The 25,741-nt window shown below is 44.6% G+C and overlaps 1 long non-coding RNA gene across 1 annotated transcript in view; it reads right to left on the bottom strand.

Annotated features, from left to right (window-relative positions):
* LOC309554365 overlaps positions 1-25,741 on the bottom strand; it is a 161,393-nt gene that overhangs the window by 15,329 nt on the left and 120,323 nt on the right. Inside the window, exon 2 of the long non-coding RNA XR_014225229.1 lies at positions 8,080-8,263. This is a non-coding gene — a long non-coding RNA (uncharacterized lncRNA). The remainder of the gene's footprint in view (positions 1-8,079; positions 8,264-25,741) is intronic.

Raw genomic sequence — 25,741 nt, 5'->3', positions numbered from 1 at the left:
CAAGCATAATACCAATATCTATATTCAACCACTCTGGGACAAAAAGCACACCCCCAAGTAGATACTTCATCTGCTGAAGTGGCATTGGATTTGGCTGTTATTTACTCTTTATCTACACGGAGGTAAGATACCCCAAATAACAAAATAATTCCAACTGTGGATAATCTATATTTTGAGCTCCTTGCTCTCCAGTACTTCCTCGTTTTATGTCTTCCCCCCCCCCCCTTTTTCTCGTTTTTAGGGGTCACCATCTATTAAGTCCTAATAGGCACCTCTAGTTTGGGATAACCAAAGGTGACTGGAATCCTCTCCGTCACTTGAATAATCCCTTTCTTCCGTATTTTTTACACACCTATTCCCCTTTTGGATCATTACAACAGGTGAAGTGATCCGTAACTATATACTTAAGGGAATTCATCCTTGGAGTGAACTTTTCTGACACTGCATTATTATTTCCAGGCTATAGAAAATAATATAAATACCTGATTCTAGCTCCCACCTTGCGGGACCCATACATATCTCCCCGTGGACAATATGAGCGGCTCCGGACATTTGCCAGTATGTGTACAACCCCCCCTCCCCTACCATCCTCTCTTCTCCCTTTCCCCCTCCCCCACCCCCTCTTCCTTTCCCCCCCCCTCCCCCTTCCCCCCTCTCTCTTTCCCCCTTGATATATTACCTCTTGAGATGGAACAACATGTTGTCGCATATGCAAAAACCTTGATATGATTGATGTAACACACTAATGTATGTTTTTGTATTTTTGCTTTTGTTCTCTTGGTTTCACTTTTGGCATATGATTATGCTTTCCAGGAAAACATACAGATTCCCTGAGGAAGATTTTGGTACTATACAAATTTCGAAACGCGTTGGACTCTGTCATGCATCTGCAACTGTATTGTATTGTACATTGAATGTATTATTACTGTTTGATTGATCTCTTTCATTCACATTTTTTTCAATAAATTGTTAAATATTTTAATTAATTCTATCTTTTTCGAAAGATCCTCATTAGTTACCTTTAAAGTCCCACCCTTCCAGGGGGTCATTCCCTTTTTCTTTATCACCACCCGTAAGTATGCACCCAAAACCCTCCCACCCAAACCCCCCCCCCCATTTCCCTCCCCTTCCCCCCCCTACCTCCCAAATAACCAAACCCCCCCCCCTTCTTCCTCTCCCCCTTCCTCCTTTTTTCCTCTTCCCCCCCCCCTCCCCCTTCACCCCTTCTCTCTTCCCCCCCCCTCCTCTGCCTACCCCCCATCATCCCTCCCCCCTCCCTTCCCTCACCCTTCCTCCCCTTACCTCTAACAAAATACCCCCCCCCACCCCCTTCCCCAACACCCCACCCAGCTCCACCCCTCCTTTCCCCCCCCCCCTGATCTCTTTCTACCCAAACAGGAAGATGATCCCCTGACCCATTTTTCATGGGGTCAGCCCCGTTAGACAGTAGCCTTCCTTTAACTGCTATTTACCTTAAGCTGCTATAATCATAACCTCATTATTATTATTATTGTTTTCATAATCATTGTCTAGTCCCTGTATAATCAGATATGCCTCTTAACGTTTCCTTATTGTATAAGTATCAAATGTTTTTATTATGTGCCTGGAATATGCCCCCGGACCGCTTGGTCAACTTTGCCAAAAAGACATTTGGACATTACACATATTTATGTGTTATCGTATACACGATTCTTTTCCCCTGTGCCTCCTATGAACATTGCCGCTTTAAGATCTTTTTGGCCGTTGCCGCTTTTATTCCTTAATGACGCCCCCAGCCTCCTATATAATTTCCTGCACGTCCTCCCATCCGGACACTTGACAAAGGAGTGCGCATGCCCGCCACCGGCATGTTGCGCATGCTCCGAAACATGTTGTGACGCCCGGATACGCCCACCAAAGCCCAGACACCCCGTGATGTCAGACGCAGCCGGAAGAAGCCTCTAACACGCTCCACATCTCCTATGCCGATCCGACCCGGAAGTCGCCTGAGAAACCCCGGACTTCTCCCGGATGATTGGACCGCATCAGGACCCAGAGCAGGCACCGAGCTTCTGACCTACACCAGGGAGGGCACCACAGTGACTGCACTGAAGTGAGTCCATTATCGAGTCACCTGTTCCTTTATACTTATTTTTAATAAACTTCCTTCTTTTTTAAAAACTGCACTCCACTGGCGCTTTTTTCCCCCTTCCCTCTACATTTGTGAGGTCAGGCACTGATGTTGGACAAGAAGGTCTGTCTCCAGTCTCCGCTCTAATTCATCCTAAATATGTCCTATTGGGGTGCAGGCCAGTCACATTCCTCGATCCCAAACTTGCTCATCCATGTCTTTATGGACTTTGCTTTGTGCACTGGTGCACATTCATGTTGGAACAACAGAGTTGTGAGCATAAAGTTGTCCAAAATGTCTTGGTATGCTGACACCTTAACAGTTCCCTTCACTTGAACTAAGGGCCCAAGCCCAACCCCTGAAAAACAACCCCACACCATAATCCCCCCTCCACTAAATGCTTTTGTCAAACATTCCCATAGACACACTCCTAAACCTTGTGGGCAGCCTTCCCAGAATAGTTGAAGCTGTTTTAGCTGCAAAGGGAGGCCAACTCAATATTGAACGCTACAGACTAAGACTGGGATGCCATTATATAAAGTTAATTTGGGTGTAAAGGCAGGCATCCCAAAACTTTTGACAATATATATATATATATATATACCTACTAATTATAGATTTGCCTACTTTATGTCTATAGAATACATAAGTGATTGTATGAGTGTAATTGACTATATTGGGGCCAAGGTGGGATTATGCTATTTATTCTTCCAAAACAATGCGTTCTACTAAGCATGCATTTATTTAGTGTCCCATTTTACAAAATTAATATTTTTTGCAGACATGAATAATAAGAAAAATGCTATTTTACTCAGAATAAACACATAACAAAGTAAGATTTACATCCCCCAGGGGGTTACATCTCCTGCTGACTTCTTACACCTCCTGAAAGTTCCACTGATAAGATTTTCATGCAACAGAATTTTTACAAAAATATCACTGTTTGATAACTGTATTATCCAATTATTGTTTCAGGAACCATGATATCATCATTTGGCTTTGTAAGGCCTGTAGCAGTTGTGAGTAGTTGTGAGAAGCTGAGTGTTTCAGAAGAAATATCTGATCGCTGGGGTCCTAGAGAGATACAAGAAGCTAGAGTGATATTTCACTTGGCAGAAAACACGCAAAACTGAAAATGAGTTTTACATTGTAATAAAGTTTTATATCAAATGAGATAAATGTCCGCACTCCCCCTGCAAAATTGCAACTACAGCAAAATTTATATTGCCATCAAAACCAAAAATAATTTTCAAGGGGAACTCACTCTCAGAGATATATAAATATATATATATATATAAAAAAAAAAACATATTTTTAATAGGAATAAAAAAACAGCCTTGGGAATGTTTATGGCAGGCAAAAAGGGTTTTATGAGATGAAGAGGTTGTTTTGCAATTAGAAATACTAGAGACAACTGTAGCTATATAGACACCTTGAAATCTAATGTGACAGGTAATACTTACAAAATTGAACAGTTTTATCATATATTTCTTGTAATGTAATTTATCTTTGAGGATGTACTCCTTGATTACAATATATTGGGAATAAAACCCTAGGGAAATGAACATTAACAATCAGGGTAGAGGAACATATTTGTAATATTGTCAATGGTAAAAATAACCACAGTGCACTGAAACATTTTAAGAACTTTCACAATAGAGAATTTAAACTTTGTGGCAATCCTAAAAGGTTCTGGTCTAATGGAGCGGGGTGATAACCTTAACCTTCTAAATAAAAAAAAAAGGGCAGTGAATGTACAAACTGTGAATGTCACACCCTAAAATGTTAAATTTCAGTTAAGATTTCAATGTAAACTCTTATTTATGAATTGTATTTTTTTTGCCACCCAAAGGGATGAGCAATGTGGGTAGGTATTAATAGCCTTGTGAGGTGGAATTATGTTATATACATTTTATCTATTTTAGGAATACATGTGTGGAATTAGGTACCAAAAACGTTAAGGGAGAAGATTGGGCTGATTACCCAAGAGGTTAAAGTATGCATGAACTCTTGCCTTTAAAACAACCTATTCAGTTCTAAATAAATGGAAGGCAAAATACTTCTGTATACTGTATATTTCAATTTTTTTTCTTTTTTATAAGTGATCACATAATCTCTGTTCTCAGTTGCATAAAGGGATTATAGAGCTTGGGTGGAGAAACATAATCACAATGATCTTCCCAGTGAATAGCTGTGAAAGGGGGAGGAGTGTAAGCACAAGTCTTTGCCAATGGAGGACAGGCAGGCTGTGCTCCCAGCTAGAGATGGCCTTGCGGTTCGCCCGGTGGTCGGTTCGCGGAAAATTCTGCTTGTTCGCTACCCACTAAATTTTCGTACACATGGCGTCGTTCGCGGCAGCCATATTTGTTTACATTGGGGAGAACTTTGACCTGTGACACAGCCGTCAGGTGGAACGGGACAGCCAATTGAAACATTCCATCACATGGACAGTCCCCCTACCCTATAAATAGACCCGATCTGGCAGCCATTTCACATTCCTCTTTCTGCCAGGGTAGGGAGAGGTCTGCTGTGCTCATCAGGGAGAGTTTGCTAGACACATATAGCGCTGTGAAGATCCACAAAAGTCCTTTTCAGGGCTGGTATTTTTTGGTATAGGTCTAGTATCTTTTGAGCTTAGGGAGAGGTATCCAGTGGTTGCTTTAGGGGCAGTTAGAGATCGGCTGCAGTCACACACAAATCGCTCTGTCAATGTCCACAAAAGTCCTTTTGAGGGCTGGTATTTCGGTATAGGTCTAGTATCTTTTGAGCTTAGGGAGAGGTATCCTGTGGTTGCTTTAGGGGCAGTTAGAGATCGGCTGCAGTCACACAGAAATCGCTCTGTCAATGTCCACAAAAGTCATTTAAAATGCTCCAATGTCATTTTAGGGTCTATTACAGTCTCTTTACTATAGGGGCAGGTATCCAGTGGTTGCTGTAGGGGCAGTTAGAGAGATCGGCTGCAGTGACACAGAAATCGCTTTGTCAATGTCCACAAAAGTCATTTAAAATGCTCTAATGTCGTTTTAGGGTCTATTACAGTCTCTTTACTATAGGGAGAGGTATCCAGTGGTTGCTTTAGGGGCAATTAGAGATCGGCTGCAGTCACGCAGAAATCGCTTTATCAATGTCCAGAAAAGTCATTTAAAAAGCTCCAATGTTGTTATAGGGTCTATTACAGTCTCTTTACTATAGGGGCAGGTATCCAGTGGTTGCTTTAGGGGCAGTTAGAGATCGGCTGCAGTCACACACAAATTGCTCTGTCAATGTCCACAAAAGTCATTTAAAATGCTCCAATGTTGTTATAGGGTCTATTACAGTCTCTTTACTATAGGGGCAGGTATCCAGTGGTTGCTTTAGGGGCAGTTAGAGATCGGCATTGCTCTGTTAATGTCCACAAAAGTCATGTAAAGGGCTGCAAATTTTTTGGTATTGCTGTGCAGTGCACTAAAAAAGGGGGGGGGGGTAATCCACAGTATAATATATGTTTTTTTGTAGAAAGCATATTATAGTGGATTAGTACTATTATTGTGCACTGTGCAGCATTGTGACAGGTGTGGTGGTGAGACTGAGCGTTTCTGCAGCAACGCTACACACAGTGACAAAAGCACTTATAATGTATTATAACTGGTGTGATAGACCAATTGCCCCCCCCCCCCAATGCCACATATTGAAGTGGGGTGTTATCTGAGTAAACTTTTTCAAGTGTATTTATGTCATGCAACAATATTGCCTAGTTTGCTGAGTGAAGTCTGGTACACACAGCGCCAAACACACTGGCCAATTTTTTGAACTGGTGTGCTACACCAATGCCCCCCCCAATGCCACATATTGAAGTGGGGTGTTATTTAACAGTATAATTTTCTAAGAGTGTGTTTTAGTCCTGCAAAAATCTGGCCTATCGCTGTGTAAACAGTGCTACACACAGTGACAACAGTTACTGGCCAATTATTTGTAGAACTGGTGTAATAAACCTGTGCCCCCCCCCCCCCATGCCACATTTTAAAGTGGGGTGTTTTTTAACAGTATAATTTTCTAAGAGTGTATTTTAGTCCTGCAAAAAATGTGGCCTCTTGCTGTGTAAACAGTGCTACACACAGTGACAACAGTTACTGGCCAATTATTTGTAGAACTAGTGTAATAAATCTGTGGCCCCCCAATACCACATATTGAAGTGGGGTGTTATCTGAGTAAACTTTTTCAAGTGCATTTGTGTCATGCAACAATATTGCCTAGTTTGCTGAGTGAAGTCTGGTACACACAGCGCCTAACTCACTGGCCAATTTTTTGAACTGGTGTGCTACACCAATGCTCCCCCCCATGCCACATATTGAAGTGGAGTGTTATTTAACAGTATAATTTTCTAAGAGTGTATTTTAGTCCTGCAAAAACTTGGCCTCTTGCTGTGTAAACAGTGCTACACGCAGTGACAACAGTTACTGGCCAATTATTTGTAGAACTGGTGTAATAAACCTGTGCCCCCCCCCCCATGCCACAAATTGAAGTGGGGTGTTATTTAACAGTATCATTTTCTAAGATTGTATTTTAGTCCTGAAAACATTTAGCCTTTTTTGCTGTGTTAACTGTGCTACACACAGTGACAACAGTTACTGGCCAATTATTTGTAGAACTGACGGACTGACAGACCGGCAGATAGGGAGGAGAGGCAGGCAGAACTTGCATTGCACAAGAGGTACAAAGCAAACTGCAAATGTATCAGGAGTGAGCGATTAACCATGTACAGTCACATCTGGCACTCCCAGGATGCCGGCCGCTGGCCCAGCAGTGTGGGCTTTTTTTAATGTGTCCCTTGCTGACACCAGTGTTGCCATCTGCAGCCTTTGCAGTCAACGCATAAGTCGCGGTAAGCCCAACACTCACCTAGGGACAACCGCCTTAAGAAGGCACCTTAAATCCCATCACCAAGCCCAGTGGGAGTAAACTGTCAGAACCCACAAAGCCACACTCCATGCTCTCACTGTCCAGCCTCTTCTCCTTCTCCTCCCCCTTCTCCTTCTCCTGTCTCCTCACAGTTGTCCAACACTCCACCTTCCATGATGCCGTCGTCACGTTGTTCTGGAAAAAGGCAGGCTTCTGTGGCTCAAATGTTGGAGCGTAAAAAAAAAGGGGTCCGACAGGTGTCCAACTACATCGGGTTAACGGCCGATGTGGAGTGATGAACCCGTGGACTACTGGGTGGGGCTAAATTAATGAGGCATGGATCTCTGAGGAATTCAACACATGTGACCAGTAGACCAGGTTTCATCAAAATTCCTCATGCCAGGCCACAAATATCCGAAAGACCGCCATCCACCCACAACAATTCCTGGTCTTTGGCTTCGCTAAATACAGCGGCATAAAAGGCATTTCATGTCCATTGAATGGCTAATTTTTGCAGCCTATACAGGCTGACACTTACTGTTCTGTGTACTGTGAATGCCTACTGTACCTCTAGCCCTCATATACTACGTTCTTTGCTGTCAGTTCAACCCATGTGAGCTCATTGTTGCGGCCTATAGAGGCCGCCACCTACTTGTGTATACTGTGAACGACTACTGTACCTCTAGCCATCATATACTACGTTCTTTGCTGTCAGTTCAAATCATGTGAGTTCATTTTTCGGCCTATACAGCACGCCACCAACTTGTGTATACTATGAATGCCTACTGTACCTCTAGCCATCATATACTACATTCTTTGCTGTCAGTTCAACCCGTGTGAGCTCATTTTTGCGGCCTATAGAGGCCACCACCTACTTGTGTATACTGTGAACGCCTACTGTACCTCTAGCCATCATATACTAATGATACAAACTGAAGCCAAACTCCGTCTCACACTTTAAAATAAATTACAGCAAACAGTTATATATACATACATATATATATATATATATATATATATATATATATATATATATACACATACACACACACACATTTGTTTATACAGAGGCCAGGGCATATGAAATTTACCCTAATGATGCCCATCATCTCTCTCTTGCAGAACAGAGCCTGAGGTATGGCTGCTACTCCCTACTCCATATACTTCCGGGAATGTCCCATAGGTGACCTAACCATTGTGGATCATACATTTAGGTTCGTTGACACATTAATGCATGTTCATTACTTTCATGCATCAGGTTGTGGCTTCCAAGAACTGAAAGAAAAAGTAAAAAAGCCTAAATTGTGGAGGGCGAGAAAAAGAATGAAAAAAAAAAACAACTATATATATATATATATATACATACATATACATACAGAATCTCACAAAAGTGAGTACACCCCTTACATTTTTGTAAATATTTTATTATATCTTTTCATGTGACAACACTGAAGAAATTACACTTTGCTACAATGTTAAGTAGTGAGTGTACAGCTTGTATAACAGTGTAAATTTGCTGTCCCCTCAAAATAACTCAATACACAGCTAATATTGTCTAAATCGCTGGCAACAAAAGTGAGTACACCCCTAAATGAAATGTCCAAGTTGGACCCAATTAATAATTTTCCCTCCCCGGTGTCATGTGACCCATTAGTGTTACAAGGTTTCAGGTGTGAATGGGGAGAAGGTGTGTTTAATTTGGTGTTATTGCTCTCACTCTCTCATACTGGTCACTGCAAGTTCAACATGGCACCTTATGGCAAAGAACTCTCTGAGGATCTGAAAAAAAAAATAAAACTGTTGCTCTACAGAAAGATGGCCTAGGCTATAAGAAGATTGGCAAGACCCTGGACTGAGCTGCAGCACAGTGGCCAAGATCATACAGTTGTTTAAAATGACAGGTTCCACTCAGAACAGGCCATGGTCGATCAAAGAAGTTGAGTGCATGTGCTCAGCGTCATATACAGAGGTTGTCTTTGGAAAATAGACATATGAGTAGGGTTGAGCGGACACCTAGATGTCCGTGTTCGACGGGTTCGGCCGAACTTTAAAAAAAAGTCCGGGTCCGTGTCCCGGACTTTTACCGAACTTTTCCCGGACACCGAACCCCATTGAAGTCAATGGGGACCCGAACTTTAAGGCACTAAAATGGCTCTAAAACACCAAAGGAAAGGGCTAGAGTGCTGCAAATGGCAGCAAAACGTAATTAAGAGCATGGCAAGTGCTCTGCAAACAAATGTGGATAGGGAAATAACTTAAAACAACAAAAAAAAACAGAAAAATAAAACAATGTTCTTCTTCATCTCTGAAGGACGAGGCCCATATGGAGTAGGAGGGAGGTTGAGGTGGTGGTGGATGTGGCGGTGACATAGGCGTGCGCACAGGGTGTGCTGGGTGTGCCTGGGCACACCCTAATCACCTAGGGCACATAGCATTGCCAGTGAGGAGATGGGAAAGATCTCCCTGGGACCTGCTCTGCTCTATTTCTCCTTGCCTACAGGTACATGGCCCCGATACATTACTCTCCCTGCTGGCAAACACATGCATGTGTATTTCAACTTTGGGGTGCACACCTTAATGCAATAGGCTGCGCACACCTATGGGCGGTGTAGGTGGAAGCGGCGGTGGAGGAGGACCAGGGCCGGATTAACAGCATCATGGGCTTGGTGCTGAGGATTTTGAAGGGCCTTAAGGGCCGTGCCTTGCCATGCACCCAGAGGAGGAAGGGTGCAGCCATGCATGCCTAATTCAACATGGGATGCTGTCTCTGAAGCCCATAAACACATCCATGCATCGCCAACTGTCCCTCCATGTCCGGCCTTCACGCTGTGTGGGGAGGTTCTGAGGGTGCTGCCTGGGGAAGCGAGCATAGAAGCCAGACTTCTGTGTTTACAAGTGACAGAAGAGCGGTAACAGTGAATATGGCCAACCCGGGGCCTATATAAAAGGTAGGGGCCTGGAGCTGCAGCTCCAATAGCCCCTACATTAATCTGGCCCTGAGGAGGAGGACGAGGTAGCCAACACTGCTTCTTTTCAAAAATTTTAAATGAGGGTACACCCCAAAAGAGTGAGAAAGAGCAAAAATGGAACAATGGGTGGGTAAGGTCGGTATCCATTGCTATTCTGCATAAGGTACGGAAAAGTCCCGTGGGATCCATGCCTGGTTCATTTTAATGAACGTGAGCTTGTCCACATTGTCTCTGGACAGGCGGCTGCGCTTGTCTGTTATAACGCCCCCAGCCGTGCTAAATACCCGTTCAGATAATACACTGGCTGCAGGGCACGCCAGCACCTCCAAGGCGTAAAGGGCAAGCTCAGGCCATGTGCCCAATTTGGAGACCCAGAAGTTGAAGGGGGCAGACCCGTCATTCACTACATGTAGGCGTGTGCACACATACTGCTCCACCATGTTGGTAAAATGCTGCCTCCTGCTAAGACGTTCCATCTGAGCTGCTGGTGCTGCTGTTTGTTGTGGCGTGCTGACAAAGCTTTTCCACATTTCGGCCATGCTAACCCTGCCTTCTGAGGTGCTGGCGGTGCCCTGGTTGCGTTGGCGACCTCCTCCTCCTCTGCCTTGTGCTTCCACTGTGGCCCCGCTGTCAGATGGGAATGCCAGCAGCATGGCGTCTACCAGCGTGCGCTTGTACTCGCGCATCTTGCGATCGCGCTCCAGTGAGTGAATTAAGGACGGTACGTTGTCCTTGTAACGGGGATCCAGCAGCGTGGCCACCCAGTAATCAGCACAAGTTAGAATGTGGGCAACTCGGCGGTCGTTGTGGAGACACTGCAGCATGTAATCGCTCATGTGTGCCAGGCTGCCCAGAGGCAACGAAAGGCTGTCCTCTGTGGGAGGTGTATCGTCCGTGTCCTCTGTATCCCCCCAGCCACGCACCAGTGATGGCCATGAGCTGGCCTGGGTGCCACCCTGCTGTGAACATGGTTCCATCTCCTCCTCCAGCTCCTCCTCCTCCTCATCCTCCTCATCCTCCAGAACTGTGCCCCTGCTGGACAATTGCGTCCCTGGCGTTTGCGTGTGCAGGAACCCACCCTCGGAGCCCCTTGCGAATGACTGCCCTGAAAGCCTTGGAAATGTTACCTCTTCATCCTCCTCCTCCTCCTCATCCTGTGCCACATCCTCTTCCATCATCGCCCGAATTGTTTTTTCAAGGAGGCATAGAAGTGGGATAGTTAAGCTGAGAACGGCGTCATTGCCACTGGCCATGTTGGTGGAGTACTCAAAACAGCGCAACAAGGCACACAGGTCTCGCATGGAGGCCCAGTTATTGGTGGTGAAGTGGTGCTGTTCCGCAGAGCGACTCACGCGTGCGTGCTGCAGCTGAAACTCCACTATGGCCTGCTGCTGCTCGCACAGTCTTTCCAGCATGTGCAAGGTGGAGTTCCACCTTGTGGGCACGTCACATATGAGGCGGTGAGCGGGAAGGCCGAAGTTACGCTGCAGCGCTGCCAGGCGAGCAGCAGCAGGGTGAGAACGCCGAAAGTGCGCACAAACGGCCCGCACTTTCTGCAGCAGCTCTGACATATCGGGGTAGTTTTTAAGGAACCTCTGCACCACCAAATTCAGCACATGCGCCAGGCAAGGGATGTGCGTCAAACCGGCTAGGCCCAGAGCTGCTATGAGATTTCGCCCGTTATCGCACACCACCAGGCCGGGCTTGAGGCTCGCTGGCAGCAACCACTCATTTGTCTGCTGTTCCATGCTCCTCCACAACTCCTGCGCGGTGTGTGGTTTGTCCCCCAAACAGGCAAGTTGTAAAACTGCCTGCTGTCGTTTACCCCTGGCCGTGCTGAAGTTGGTGGTGAAGGTGTTACGCTGTCCGGATGAGGAGGCGGTAGAGGATGAGGAAGCGGAGTAGGAGGAGTTAGGAACAGGAGGCAAACTGAAGCGCCCTGCAATCCTCGGTGGTGGAAGGACATGCGCCAAATTGCTATCCGCCTCAGGCCCATCCGCCACTGCATTTACCCAGTGTGCCGTTAGGGAGATATAACGCCCCTGACCGTGCTTACTGGTCCACGTATCCGTAGTTAGGTGGACCTTGGCACAGATGGCGTTGCGCAGTGCACACCTGATATTTTCCCCCACTTGGTTGTGCAGGGAAGGGATGGCTTGCCTGGAAAAGTAGTGGCGGCTGGGCACGACGTACTGTGGGACAGCCACCGACATAAGGTTTTTAAAACTGTGCGTCTCCACCAGACGGAATGACAGCATTTCAAAGGCCAATAATTTTGAAATGCTGGCATTCAGGGCCAGGGATCGCGGGTGGGTAGGGGGGTACTTCCTCTTCCTCTCAAGTGTTTGGGAGATGGAAAGCTGAACGCTTCCACGGGACATTGTGGAGATGGTTGTTGGTGACCCAGGTGGTGGTGTTGCTGACAGATCGTCTGTTTGCGGGGTGGCAGGTGCCGGTATCACTACAGATGTGGCTGGAGCGGCCGAGACTGCAGCAGAAGAGGAAGCAGGATGAGCCAGAGACGTTTCTTGGTTTTGAAGGTGTGTACTCCACTGCAGCTCGTGCTTTGCACTTAGATGCCTGATCATGCAGGTTGTGCTCAGGTTGAGAAGGTTTATGCCTCGCTTCAAGCTCTGATTGCACAGGGTGCAAACCACTCGTGTCCTGTCATCAGCACATTTTCTAAAGAACTTCCACGCTAGAGAACTCCTTTGAGCTGACTTTGGTGCGCTCGTTCCCTTGCTGCGTTGGGCAGTAGCGGGCGTAGTGTCTAGGGCACGGCCGCTCCGCTTCTGCACCCTGCTCCCTCTTCTGCTGTGCTGGTGGCTCTGTGCGACCACCGCCTCTTCCTCCAAACTACTCAGGTCACCTGCATGACGTTCATTCCATGTGGGGTCGAGGACCTCATCGTCCTCCACATCATCTTCCACCCAGTCTTCACCCCTGCCCTCCTTGTCGGTCTCCACAATGCTGAACGCCGCAGCAGTTGGCACCTGCGTTTCGTCATCATCGGAGACGTGCTGCGATGATCCTTGCATGTACTCATCTTGAGAAATAAGTGGTTGGGCATCGCTGCACTCAATCTCTTCCACTTCTGGGGCAGGGCTAGGTGGATGGCCCTGGGAAACCCTGCTGACAGAGTCATCAAAAAGAATAAGAGACTGCTGTATGGCTTGGGGCTCAGACTGCTGGCCTGATTTGCAAGGGGGTGAGGTGAAAGACGGTTGGACATTGGCTGCAGGTGCCAACTCTGACCTTTCTGCAGTAGACTGGGTGGGAGACAATGTGAAGGAACTGGAGGCACTGTCAGCAGCAAACCAATCTACTATCGCCTCAACTTGTTCTGGCCTCATCACTTCTAGGGGCGTTTGATGCCCTACCAAATACTGATGCAGGTTCTGTCGCCTACTCACACTTGAGGAAGGTGTTTCACTTGTGCGTGTAGCTGGCACAGATCGACCACGTCCTCTCCTTGCAACAGGAGCTCTACCAGCAGCACCACGACCCAGGCCACGGCCCTTATTTGACGGTCTCCTCATATTTCTGTAATTTAAGATCTTGCCCTAGAAAGGTTTTTATTGAATAGCGGAATAGGAAATATGATCCAAAAAAGTGTATGTATCTCGCACGTACAAAACCACACTAGGCCCCAATTACTATTGTTTCTACCCCTAAAAGGATGGATGAGGAGTAGGAGGAGTATGGAACAGACAGCACCCTCAAATCTTCAGAAGTATGAGATGAACCCCAAAAACTTGGAAAGGTGGATCTCACACGTACCGACACAGACTATCCCGCAATTCAATTGATCCTCAAAGGTTTTTATTGAATAGCGGAATAGGAAATATGATCAAAAAAAGTGTATGTATCTCGCACGTACACAACCACACTAGGCCCCAATTACTATTGTTTGTACCCCTAAAAGGATGGATGAGGAGTAGGAGGAGGAGTATGGAACAGGCAGCACCCTCAAATCTTCAGAAGTATGAGATGAACCCCAAAAACTTGGAAAGGTGGATCTCACACGTACCGACACAGACTATCCCGCAATTCAATTGATCCTCAAAGGTTTTTATTGAATAGCGGAATAGGAAATATGATCAAAAAAAGTGTATGTATCTCGCACGTACACAACCACACTAGGCCCCAATTACTATTGTTTGTACCCCTAAAAGGATGGTTGAGCAGTAGGAGCAGGAGTATGGAACAGGCAGCACCCTCAAATCTTCAGAAGTATGAGATGAACCCCAACAACTTGGAAAGGTGGATCTCACACGTACCGACACAGACTATCTCGCAATTGAATTGATCCCCAAAGGTTTTAATTGAATAGCGGAATAGAAAATATGATCAAAAAGAAAGTGTATGTATCTCGCACGTACACAACCACACGAGGCCCCAATTACTATTGTTTGTACCCCTAAAAGGCTAGATGAGGAGTAGGGGGGGTATGGAACAGGCAGCACCCTCAAACCTTCAGAAGTATGAGATGAACCCCAACAACTTGGAAAGGTGGATCTCTCTCACACGTACCAACACAGACTATCCCCCAATTTAACTGATCCCCAAAGGTTTTTGATTAAATAGCGGAATAGAAAATATGATCCAAAAAAAGTGTATGTATATCACACGTACACAACCACACTAGGCCCCAATTACTATTGTTTGTACCCCTAAAAGGCTAGATGAGGAGTAGGGGGGGTATGGAACAGGCAGCACCCTCAAACCTTCAGAAGTATGAGATGAACCCCAACAACTTGGAAAGGTGGATCTCTCTCACACGTACCAACACAGACTATCCCCCAATTTAACTGATCCCCAAAGGTTTTTGATTAAATAGCGGAATAGAAAATATGATCCAAAAAAAGTGTATGTATATCACACGTACACAACCACACTAGGCCCCAATTACTATTGTTTGTACCCCTAAAAGGCTAGGAGTAGGGGGAGTATGGAACAGGCAGCACCCTCAAACCTTCAGAAGTATGAGATGAACCCCAACAACTTGGAAAGGTGGATCTCTCTCACACGTACCAACACAGACTATCCCCCAATTTAACTGATCCCCAAAGGTTTTTGATTAAATAGCGGAATAGAAAATATGATCCAAAAAAAGTGTATGTATATCACACGTACACAACCACACTAGGCCCCAATTACTATTGTTTGTACCCCTAAAAGGCTAGATGAGGAGTAGGGGGGGTATGGAACAGGCAGCACCCTCAAATCTTCAGAAGTATGAGATGAACCCCAAAAACTTGGAAAGGTGGATCTCTCTCACACGTACCAACACAGACTATCCCCCAATTTAACTGATCCCCAAAGGTTTTTGATTAAATAGCGGAATAGAAAATATGATCCAAAAAAAGTGTATGTATATCACACGTACACAACCACACTAGGCCCCAATTACTATTGTTTGTACCCCTAAAAGGCTAGATGAGGAGTAGGGGGAGTATGGAACAGGCAGCACCCTCAAACCTTCAGAAGTATGAGATGAACCCCAACAACTTGGAAAGGTGGATCTCTCTCACACGTACCAACACAGACTATCCCCCAATTTAACTGATCCCCAAAGGTTTTTGATTAAATAGCGGAATAGAAAATATGATCCAAAAAAAGTGTATGTATATCACACGTACACAACCACACTGGGCCCCAATTACTATTGTTTGTACCCCTAAAAGGCTAGATGAGGAGTAGGGGGAGTATGGAACAGGCAGCACCCTCAAACCTTCAGAAGTATGAGATGAACCCCAACAACTTGGAAAGGTGGATCTCTCTCACACGTACCAACACAGACTATCCCCCAATTTAACTGATCCCCAAAGGTTTTTGATTAAATAGCGGAATAGAAAATATGATCCAAAAAAAGTGTATGTATATCACACGTACACAACCACACTAGGCCCCAATTACTATTGTTTGTACCCCTAAAAGGCTAGATGAGGAGTAGGGGGGGTATGGAACAGGCAGCACCCTCAAACCTTCAGAAGTATGAGATGAACCCCAACAACTTGGAAAGGTGGATCTCTCTCACACGTACCAACACAGACTATCCCCCAATTTAACTGATCCCCAAAGGTTTTTGATTAAATAGCGGAATAGAAAATATGATCCAAAAAAAGTGTATGTATATCACACGTACACAACCACACTAGGCCCCAATTACTATTGTTTGTACCCCTAAAAGGCTAGGAGTAGGGGGAGTATGGAACAGGCAGCACCCTCAAACCTTCAGAAGTATGAGATGAACCCCAACAACTTGGAAAGGTGGATCTCTCTCACACGTACCAACACAGACTATCCCCCAATTTAACTGATCCCCAAAGGTTTTTGATTAAATAGCGGAATAGAAAATATGATCCAAAAAAAGTGTATGTATATCACACGTACACAACCACACTAGGCCCCAATTACTATTGTTTGTACCCCTAAAAGGCTAGATGAGGAGTAGGGGGAGTATGGAACAGGCAGCACCCTCAAACCTTCAGAAGTATGAGATGAACCCCAACAACTTGGAAAGGTGGATCTCTCTCACACGTACCAACACAGACTATCCCCCAATTTAACTGATCCCCAAAGGTTTTTGATTAAATAGCGGAATAGAAAATATGATCCAAAAAAAGTGTATGTATATCACACGTACACAACCACACTAGGCCCCAATTACTATTGTTTGTACCCCTAAAAGGCTAGATGAGGAGTAGGGGGGGTATGGAACAGGCAGCACCCTCAAACCTTCAGAAGTATGAGATGAACCCCAACAACTTGGAAAGGTGGATCTCTCTCACACATACCAACACAGACTATCCCCCAATTTAACTGATCCCCAAAGGTTTTTGATTAAATAGCGGAATAGAAAATATGATCCAAAAAAAGTGTATGTATATCACACGTACACAACCACACTAGGCCCCAATTACTATTGTTTGTACCCCTAAAAGGCTAGATGAGGAGTAGGGGGGGTATGGAACAGGCAGCACCCTCAAACCTTCAGAAGTATGAGATGAACCCCAACAACTTGGAAAGGTGGATCTCTCTCACACGTACCAACACAGACTATCCCCCAATTTAACTGATCCCCAAAGGTTTTTGATTAAATAGCGGAATAGAAAATATGATCCAAAAAAAGTGTATGTATATCACACGTACACAACCACACTGGGCCCCAATTACTATTGTTTGTACCCCTAAAAGGCTAGATGAGGAGTAGGGGGAGTATGGAACAGGCAGCACCCTCAAACCTTCAGAAGTATGAGATGAACCCCAACAACTTGGAAAGGTGGATCTCTCTCACACGTACCAACACAGACTATCCCCCAATTTAACTGATCCCCAAAGGTTTTTGATTAAATAGCGGAATAGAAAATATGATCCAAAAAAAGTGTATGTATATCACACGTACACAACCACACTAGGCCCCAATTACTATTGTTTGTACCCCTAAAAGGCTAGATGAGGAGTAGGGGGGGTATGGAACAGGCAGCACCCTCAAACCTTCAGAAGTATGAGATGAACCCCAAAAACTTGGAAAGGTGGATCTCTCTCACACGTACCAACACAGACTATCCCCCAATTTAACTGATCCCCAAAGGTTTTTGATTAAATAGCGGAATAGAAAATATGATCCAAAAAAAGTGTATGTATATCACACGTACACAACCACACTAGGCCCCAATTACTATTGTTTGTACCCCTAAAAGGCTAGGAGTAGGGGGAGTATGGAACAGGCAGCACCCTCAAACCTTCAGAAGTATGAGATGAACCCCAACAACTTGGAAAGGTGGATCTCTCTCACACGTACCAACACAGACTATCCCCCAATTTAACTGATCCCCAAAGGTTTTTGATTAAATAGCGGAATAGAAAATATGATCCAAAAAAAGTGTATGTATATCACACGTACACAACCACACTAGGCCCCAATTACTATTGTTTGTACCCCTAAAAGGCTAGATGAGGAGTAGGGGGGGTATGGAACAGGCAGCACCCTCAAATCTTCAGAAGTATGAGATGAACCCCAAAAACTTGGAAAGGTGGATCTCTCTCACACGTACCAACACAGACTATCCCCCAATTTAACTGATCCCCAAAGGTTTTTGATTAAATAGCGGAATAGAAAATATGATCCAAAAAAAGTGTATGTATATCACACGTACACAACCACACTAGGCCCCAATTACTATTGTTTGTACCCCTAAAAGGCTAGATGAGGAGTAGGGGGGGTATGGAACAGGCAGCACCCTCAAACCTTCAGAAGTATGAGATGAACCCCAACAACTTGGAAAGGTGGATCTCTCTCACACGTACCAACACAGACTATCCCCCAATTTAACTGATCCCCAAAGGTTTTTGATTAAATAGCGGAATAGAAAATATGATCCAAAAAAAGTGTATGTATATCACACGTACACAACCACACTAGGCCCCAATTACTATTGTTTGTACCCCTAAAAGGCTAGATGAGGAGTAGGGGGGGTATGGAACAGGCAGCACCCTCAAACCTTCAGAAGTATGAGATGAACCCCAACAACTTGGAAAGGTGGATCTCTCTCACACGTACCAACACAGACTATCCCCCAATTTAACTGATCCCCAAAGGTTTTTGATTAAATAGCGGAATAGAAAATATGATCCAAAAAAAGTGTATGTATATCACACGTACACAACCACACTAGGCCCCAATTACTATTGTTTGTACCCCTAAAAGGCTAGATGAGGAGTAGGGGGGGTATGGAACAGGCAGCACCCTCAAATCTTCAGAAGTATGAGATGAACCCCAAAAACTTGGAAAGGTGGATCTCTCTCACACGTACCAACACAGACTATCCCCCAATTTAACTGATCCCCAAAGGTTTTTGATTAAATAGCGGAATAGAAAATATGATCCAAAAAAAGTGTATGTATATCACACGTACACAACCACACTAGGCCCCAATTACTATTGTTTGTACCCCTAAAAGGCTAGATGAGGAGTAGGGGGGGTATGGAACAGGCAGCACCCTCAAACCTTCAGAAGTATGAGATGAACCCCAACAACTTGGAAAGGTGGATCTCTCTCACACGTACCAACACAGACTATCCCCCAATTTAACTGATCCCCAAAGGTTTTTGATTAAATAGCGGAATAGAAAATATGATCCAAAAAAAGTGTATGTATATCACACGTACACAACCACACTAGGCCCCAATTACTATTGTTTGTACCCCTAAAAGGCTAGATGAGGAGTAGGGGGGGTATGGAACAGGCAGCACCCTCAAACCTTCAGAAGTATGAGATGAACCCCAACAACTTGGAAAGGTGGATCTCTCTCACACGTACCAACACAGACTATCCCCCAATTTAACTGATCCCCAAAGGTTTTTGATTAAATAGCGGAATAGAAAATATGATCCAAAAAAAGTGTATGTATATCACACGTACACAACCACACTGGGCCCCAATTACTATTGTTTGTACCCCTAAAAGGCTAGATGAGGAGTAGGGGGAGTATGGAACAGGCAGCACCCTCAAACCTTCAGAAGTATGAGATGAACCCCAACAACTTGGAAAGGTGGATCTCTCTCACACGTACCAACACAGACTATCCCCCAATTTAACTGATCCCCAAAGGTTTTTGATTAAATAGCGGAATAGAAAATATGATCCAAAAAAAGTGTATGTATATCACACGTACACAACCACACTGGGCCCCAATTACTATTGTTTGTACCCCTAAAAGGCTAGATGAGGAGTAGGGGGAGTATGGAACAGGCAGCACCCTCAAACCTTCAGAAGTATGAGATGAACCCCAACAACTTGGAAAGGTGGATCTCTCTCACACGTACCAACACAGACTATCCCCCAATTTAACTGATCCCCAAAGGTTTTTGATTAAATAGCGGAATAGAAAATATGATCCAAAAAAAGTGTATGTATATCACACGTACACAACCACACTAGGCCCCAATTACTATTGTTTGTACCCCTAAAAGGCTAGATGAGGAGTAGGGGGGGTATGGAACAGGCAGCACCCTCAAACCTTCAGAAGTATGAGATGAACCCCAACAACTTGGAAAGGTGGATCTCTCTCACACGTACCAACACAGACTATCCCCCAATTTAACTGATCCCCAAAGGTTTTTGATTAAATAGCGGAATAGAAAATATGATCCAAAAAAAGTGTATGTATATCACACGTACACAACCACACTAGGCCCCAATTACTATTGTTTGTACCCCTAAAAGGCTAGGAGTAGGGGGAGTATGGAACAGGCAGCACCCTCAAACCTTCAGAAGTATGAGATGAACCCCAACAACTTGGAAAGGTGGATCTCTCTCACACATACCAACACAGACTATCCCCCAATTTAACTGATCCCCAAAGGTTTTTGATTAAATAGCGGAATAGAAAATATGATCCAAAAAAAGTGTATGTATATCACACGTACACAACCACACTAGGCCCCAATTACTATTGTTTGTACCCCTAAAAGGCTAGATGAGGAGTAGGGGGAGTATGGAACAGGCAGCACCCTCAAATCTTCAGAAGTATGAGATTGTGTTCACTGTACCCCACAAAGATTGAGTTCACTGCACCCCACAATGTTTGTGTTCACTGCACCCCACAAAGATTGTGTTCACTGCACCTCACAAAGATTGTGTTCACTGTACCCCCCAAAGATTGTGTTCACTGCACCCCACAAAGATTCTGTTCACTGTACCCCACAAAGATTGTGTTCACTGCACCCTAAAAGGATGTTGTTCACTGCACCCCACAAAGATTGTGTTCACTGCACCCTAAAAGGATGTTGTTCACTGCACCCCAAAAAGATTGTGTTCACTGTACCCCCCCAAAGATTGTGTTCACTGCACCCCACAAAGATTGTGTTCACTGCACCCCAAAAAGATTGTGTTCACTGTACCCCCCAAAGATTGTGTTCACTGCACCCCAAAAAGATTGTGTTCACTGTACCCCCCAAAGATTGTGTTCACTGCACCCCACAAAGATTCTGTTCACTGTACCCCACAAAGATTGTGTTCACTGCACCCCAAAAAGATTGTGTTCACTGTACCCCCCCAAAGATTGTGTTCACTGCACCCCACAAAGATTCTGTTCACTGCACCCCACAAAGGATTTTGTTCACTGCACCCCAAAAAGATTGTGTTCACTGCACCCCAAAAAGGATTTTGATCACTGCACCCCAAAAAGGATGTTGTTCACTGCACCCCAAAAATGATTTTGTTCACTCCACCCCAAAAAGATTGTGTTCACTGCACCCCACAAAGATTGTGTTCACTGCACCCCAAAAAGATTGTGTTCACTGTACCCCCCAAAGATTGTGTTCACTGCACCCCACAAAGATTCTGTTCACTGTACCCCACAAAGATTGTGTTCACTGCACCCCAAAAAGATTGTGTTCACTGCACCCCAAAAAGGATGTTGTTCACTGCACCCCAAAAAGGATGTTGTTCACTCCACCCCAAAAAGATTGTGTTCACTGCACCCCACAATGATTGTGTTCACTGCACCCCAAAAAGATTGTGTTCACTGCACCCCAAAAATGATTTTGTTCACTGCACCCCAAAAAGGATTTTGTTCACTGCACCCCAAAAAGGATGTTGTTCACTCCACCCCAAAAAGATTGTGTTCACTGCACCCCAAAAAGATTGTGTTCACTGCACCCCACAAAGGATTTTGTTCACTGCACCCCAAAAAGATTGTGTTCACTGCACCCCAAAAAGGATGTTGTTCACTGCACCCCAAAAAGGATTTTGTTCACTGCACCCCAAAAAGATTGTGTTCACTGCACCCCACAAAGGATTTTGTTCACTGCACCCCACAAAGATTGTGTTCACTGCACACCAAAAAGGATTGTGTTCACTGCACCCCAAAAAGATTTTGTTCACTGCACCCCAAAAAGATTGTGTTCACTGCAGCCCAAAAAGATTGTGTTCACTGCAGCCCAAAAAGATTGTGTTCACTGCAGCCCAAAAAGATTGTGTTCACTGCAGCCCAAAAAGATTGTGTTCACTGCAGCTCACACACAGAAAAATGGATGTGGATCACTGACACCTGCCTATCTCCAATCCCACACCACACAGCAATATCGATTGTAGTTTGTAGAACACAGTTTCCCTAAAATTCAGCAGACTCTGTCCCTAACAGGATTGAGAAGAGATCGTAGATCAGGATTGAGTGCAGATTCACCCCACCCCCCACACAGCAATATCGATTGTAGTTTGTAGAAGACACTGACCCTATAATTCAGCAGACTCTATCCCTAAAATGCCTACAACTCGCCCTGCCTAAACACTCCGACCTGTCCCTCAATTCTATCCGGACACAAATGGTTTTTTCCTGCCTATCTTTCCCTAATCAGCAGCCAGCACATTGATGTGTGCTCTGTCCCTTAGCTAAGCAGCAGAATGACGCTGCTGCGGCGGCTGCCTCGAACTTATAAAGACTTGGTCACATGCTTCAGACGGCCAATCACAGCTACTAAGACATTTGCAGGCATGGCTGGGATGGCTTAAGGCACACCAGTTAAACGATTGTTGATTGGCTGTTGAAAGCCCGCCATGAAAAGAGCGCCAAAGCATGCAAAACCCGGAAATAAAACGACCGAACACGGATTTTTACCCGAACATACAGTAAAGTGTCCGTGTCCGTGTTCGGGTAAAAAAAATCCAATTATTCGGTACGAACACGAATAATACAGTCCGTGTTCGCTCAACACTACATATGAGTGCTGCCAGCATTGCTGCAGAGGTTGAAGGGATGGGGGTTCAGCCTGTCAGTGCTCAGACCATACGCTGCACACTGCATCAAATTGGTCTGCAAAGCTGTCGTCCCAAAAGGAAGACTCTTCTAAAGATGATGCACAAAAAAGCCCGCAAACAGTTTGCTGAAGACAAGCACACTAAGGACATGGATTACTTGAACCATGTCCCATGGTCTGATGAGACCAAGATAAACTTATTTGGCTCAGATGGTGTCAAGCATGTGTGGCAGCAATTAGGTGAGGAGTACAAAGACAAGTGTGTATTGCCTACAGTCAAGCATGGTTGTGGGAGTGTCTTGGCCTGGGGCTGCATGAGTGCTGCCGGAACTGGGGAGCTACAATTCATTGAGGGAACCATGAATGCCAACATGTACTGAGACATACTGAAGCAGGGCATGATCCCCTCCCTTCCAACATTGGGCCACAGGGCTGTATTCCAACATGATAACAAGAGGACTCCAGTGGCAACCTATGAAGCTCTGGTGAACTCCACGCCCAAGGGGGGTTAAAGCAGTGCTGGAAAATAATGGTGGCCACAAAAAATATTGACATTTTGGGCCCAATTTGAACATTTTCAGTTAGGGGTGTACTCACCTTTGTTGCCATCGGTTTAAACATTAATAGCTGTATGTTGAGTTATTTTGAGGGGACAACAAATGTACACTTTTTTACAAGCTGTACACTCACTACTTTACATTGTAGCAAAGTGTAATTTCTTCAGCGTTGTCAAATGAAAAGATATAATAAAATATTTACAAAAATGTGAGGGGTGAACTCACTTTTGTGAGATACTGTATCTCTCCTAATTGGCTTTCTGACTTTAATTGAGAGCCACGGGAGCCAATGGTCCCAGCCAATCAGAAGGGAGATTCCCCAATGGCTGAGGGACTCGTGGACATCGCTGGACAAAGAAGGACCTCAGGTAAGTATTAGGGTGGTTGCTTACCCCTAGAACATTTTTTTTGTCTTAATGCAAATTATGCATTAAGTTAAAAAAAAAACTTTTGACTTTACAACTCCTTTAAGTCCCCATTAATGAGATTCATCGCACTTATTTTGATTTGTACTTTTACGAGTTAGCCCAACTATCACAATATTTAACACTTGTATGTAGAAATTCATAAATTGCTATGTTATTTTAAAAAATATGGTTGCCACTACATATCTAGAACATTTTCACATGCCCTGCACACATTCCCTGCAAGTTTCTTGAACTGGTTGTTCCTGCTCCATTGGGCTCTGGTGAATTAACAGTGGTGTGAAGTTTGAAGTTTTATAAATGGCATAGCACAACATCTGTGCAATCACAATAGCTTTAAAAAATTAGCTATCAAACAACTTGGGTACCAGGTTTTAGTTAAACAAATGGAGCTTCAAAGTAGGGCCTGTTATGCTGTTTTCTCTGACCCACCAATACTGCTCTGGGGATTCTTTTCCATGTGTTTAAATGTTTATCTGTAAAAGAAAGATATAAAAAAAAGTTTATGCATTTAGAATCTTTAAAAACAAAAAAATTACTAAAACCTATATAATTTTTCTATGAAGTAGAATCTTGGGTTGGAATGTAGCTTGACCTCCAGTGTTTAACCGCTTTACCACTGGTCACTGTGCTGCTACTGCAGCACAGTGGCTCGTTATCGTGTGGCGACGTAGGTCTACATCACCAGACATTCCCCTCTCTTGGCGGCGGCGCGCGCGCCGCCGGAGGCTCGCACGCCGCCGGAGACTCGCTCCCGCTGTTTTCAGTTACAGCGGGAGTCGGGCCAGGGGAGGAGCACCGCTCTTCCCCAATCGTTGGGGAATCTAGTTTGGAGATCCACCCGCCTGTGTAAACAGAGCGGGCGGATCTCCTAAGTGACAGGCAGGGTCAGATTTCAGGGTTCAGCATAGCTGAACCCTGGATCTGTCCCTGTTTCACACAGTCACCTCCCCCCCACACGTTAGTAAGCACCAGGCATACATTAAGCCCTCCCTCTCCAATAAAATTAACCCCTTCCCTGCCAGTGTCATTTTTACAGTAACAGTGCATATATATAGCACTGATTACTGCAGTAATGTCACTGGTACCCCCAAAAGTGTCAAAAATGTCAGTCAAGGGTTCGATCTGTCCGCCGCAATGTTGCAGTCCCGCAAAAAAAATCGCAGATCGCCGCCATTACGCGTTAAAAAAAAAAACACCAAAAATGACATAAATCTTTCCCTTAGTTAGTAAACGCAATAACTTTTGCGCAAACCAATCAAAATACGCTTATTGTGATTTTTCTTACCAAACATGGGTAGCAGAAAACAAATTGGCCAAAAATGTAAAAAAAAATTGTTTTTTACATCTTTTTTGGGGGGAATTTCATATAAAAAAATGTTAAAAATATTGTTATTTTTTCAAAATAAACGCTCTTTTTTTGTTTATAGCGCAAAAAGTAAAAATCGTGTAGGTGATCAGATACCACCAAAAGAAAGCTCTGTTTGTGGGAAAAAAAGGACGTAAATTTTGTTTGGGTACGGCGTCGCATGACCGCGCAATTGTCAGTTAAAGTCACACAGCGCCGAATCGCAAAAAGTGGCCCAGACGTAAGACAGCAAAATGCTCTAGTGGTAAAGTGGTTAAGGAGGCTGTAAATCCTTACATAAAGCCAGTGATGGTATTAGCCCCAGTTTATGCACAAAGATGAATAAATCCTCTTGCATAAGACTGTATTCACACTATGTGCAATAACAAATGGTTTACTGCACTGTAAAACACTGACCAAAGCAAGGACATACAGAAAACAATTGTTTTGCTCTGCAGTGTGCTGCAATATAATGCAGACGTGATGCATTTTATTGCAGCGCCTGTCACTACATAGCAGTGCAGCTTATCGTGCTCCTGTACAGTGACACGCGCTGCAATAAAATGCATCGTGTCTGCGTTTGAATGGGTATGGGGTACATAGCACAGCTACTCATTCATCAAAAAAAGTGTCAAAAATAAATAAAAACATGAACACAGTTGTTGGCAAGTACAAAAACAAAATAAAAA

Source organism: Pelophylax lessonae (genome assembly GCF_965119305.1).
Source record: "Pelophylax lessonae genome assembly, chromosome: 4".
In the NCBI taxonomy this organism is placed as follows: Eukaryota; Metazoa; Chordata; class Amphibia; order Anura; family Ranidae; genus Pelophylax; species Pelophylax lessonae.
This window is presented reverse-complemented; position numbering and strand designations above follow the sequence as displayed.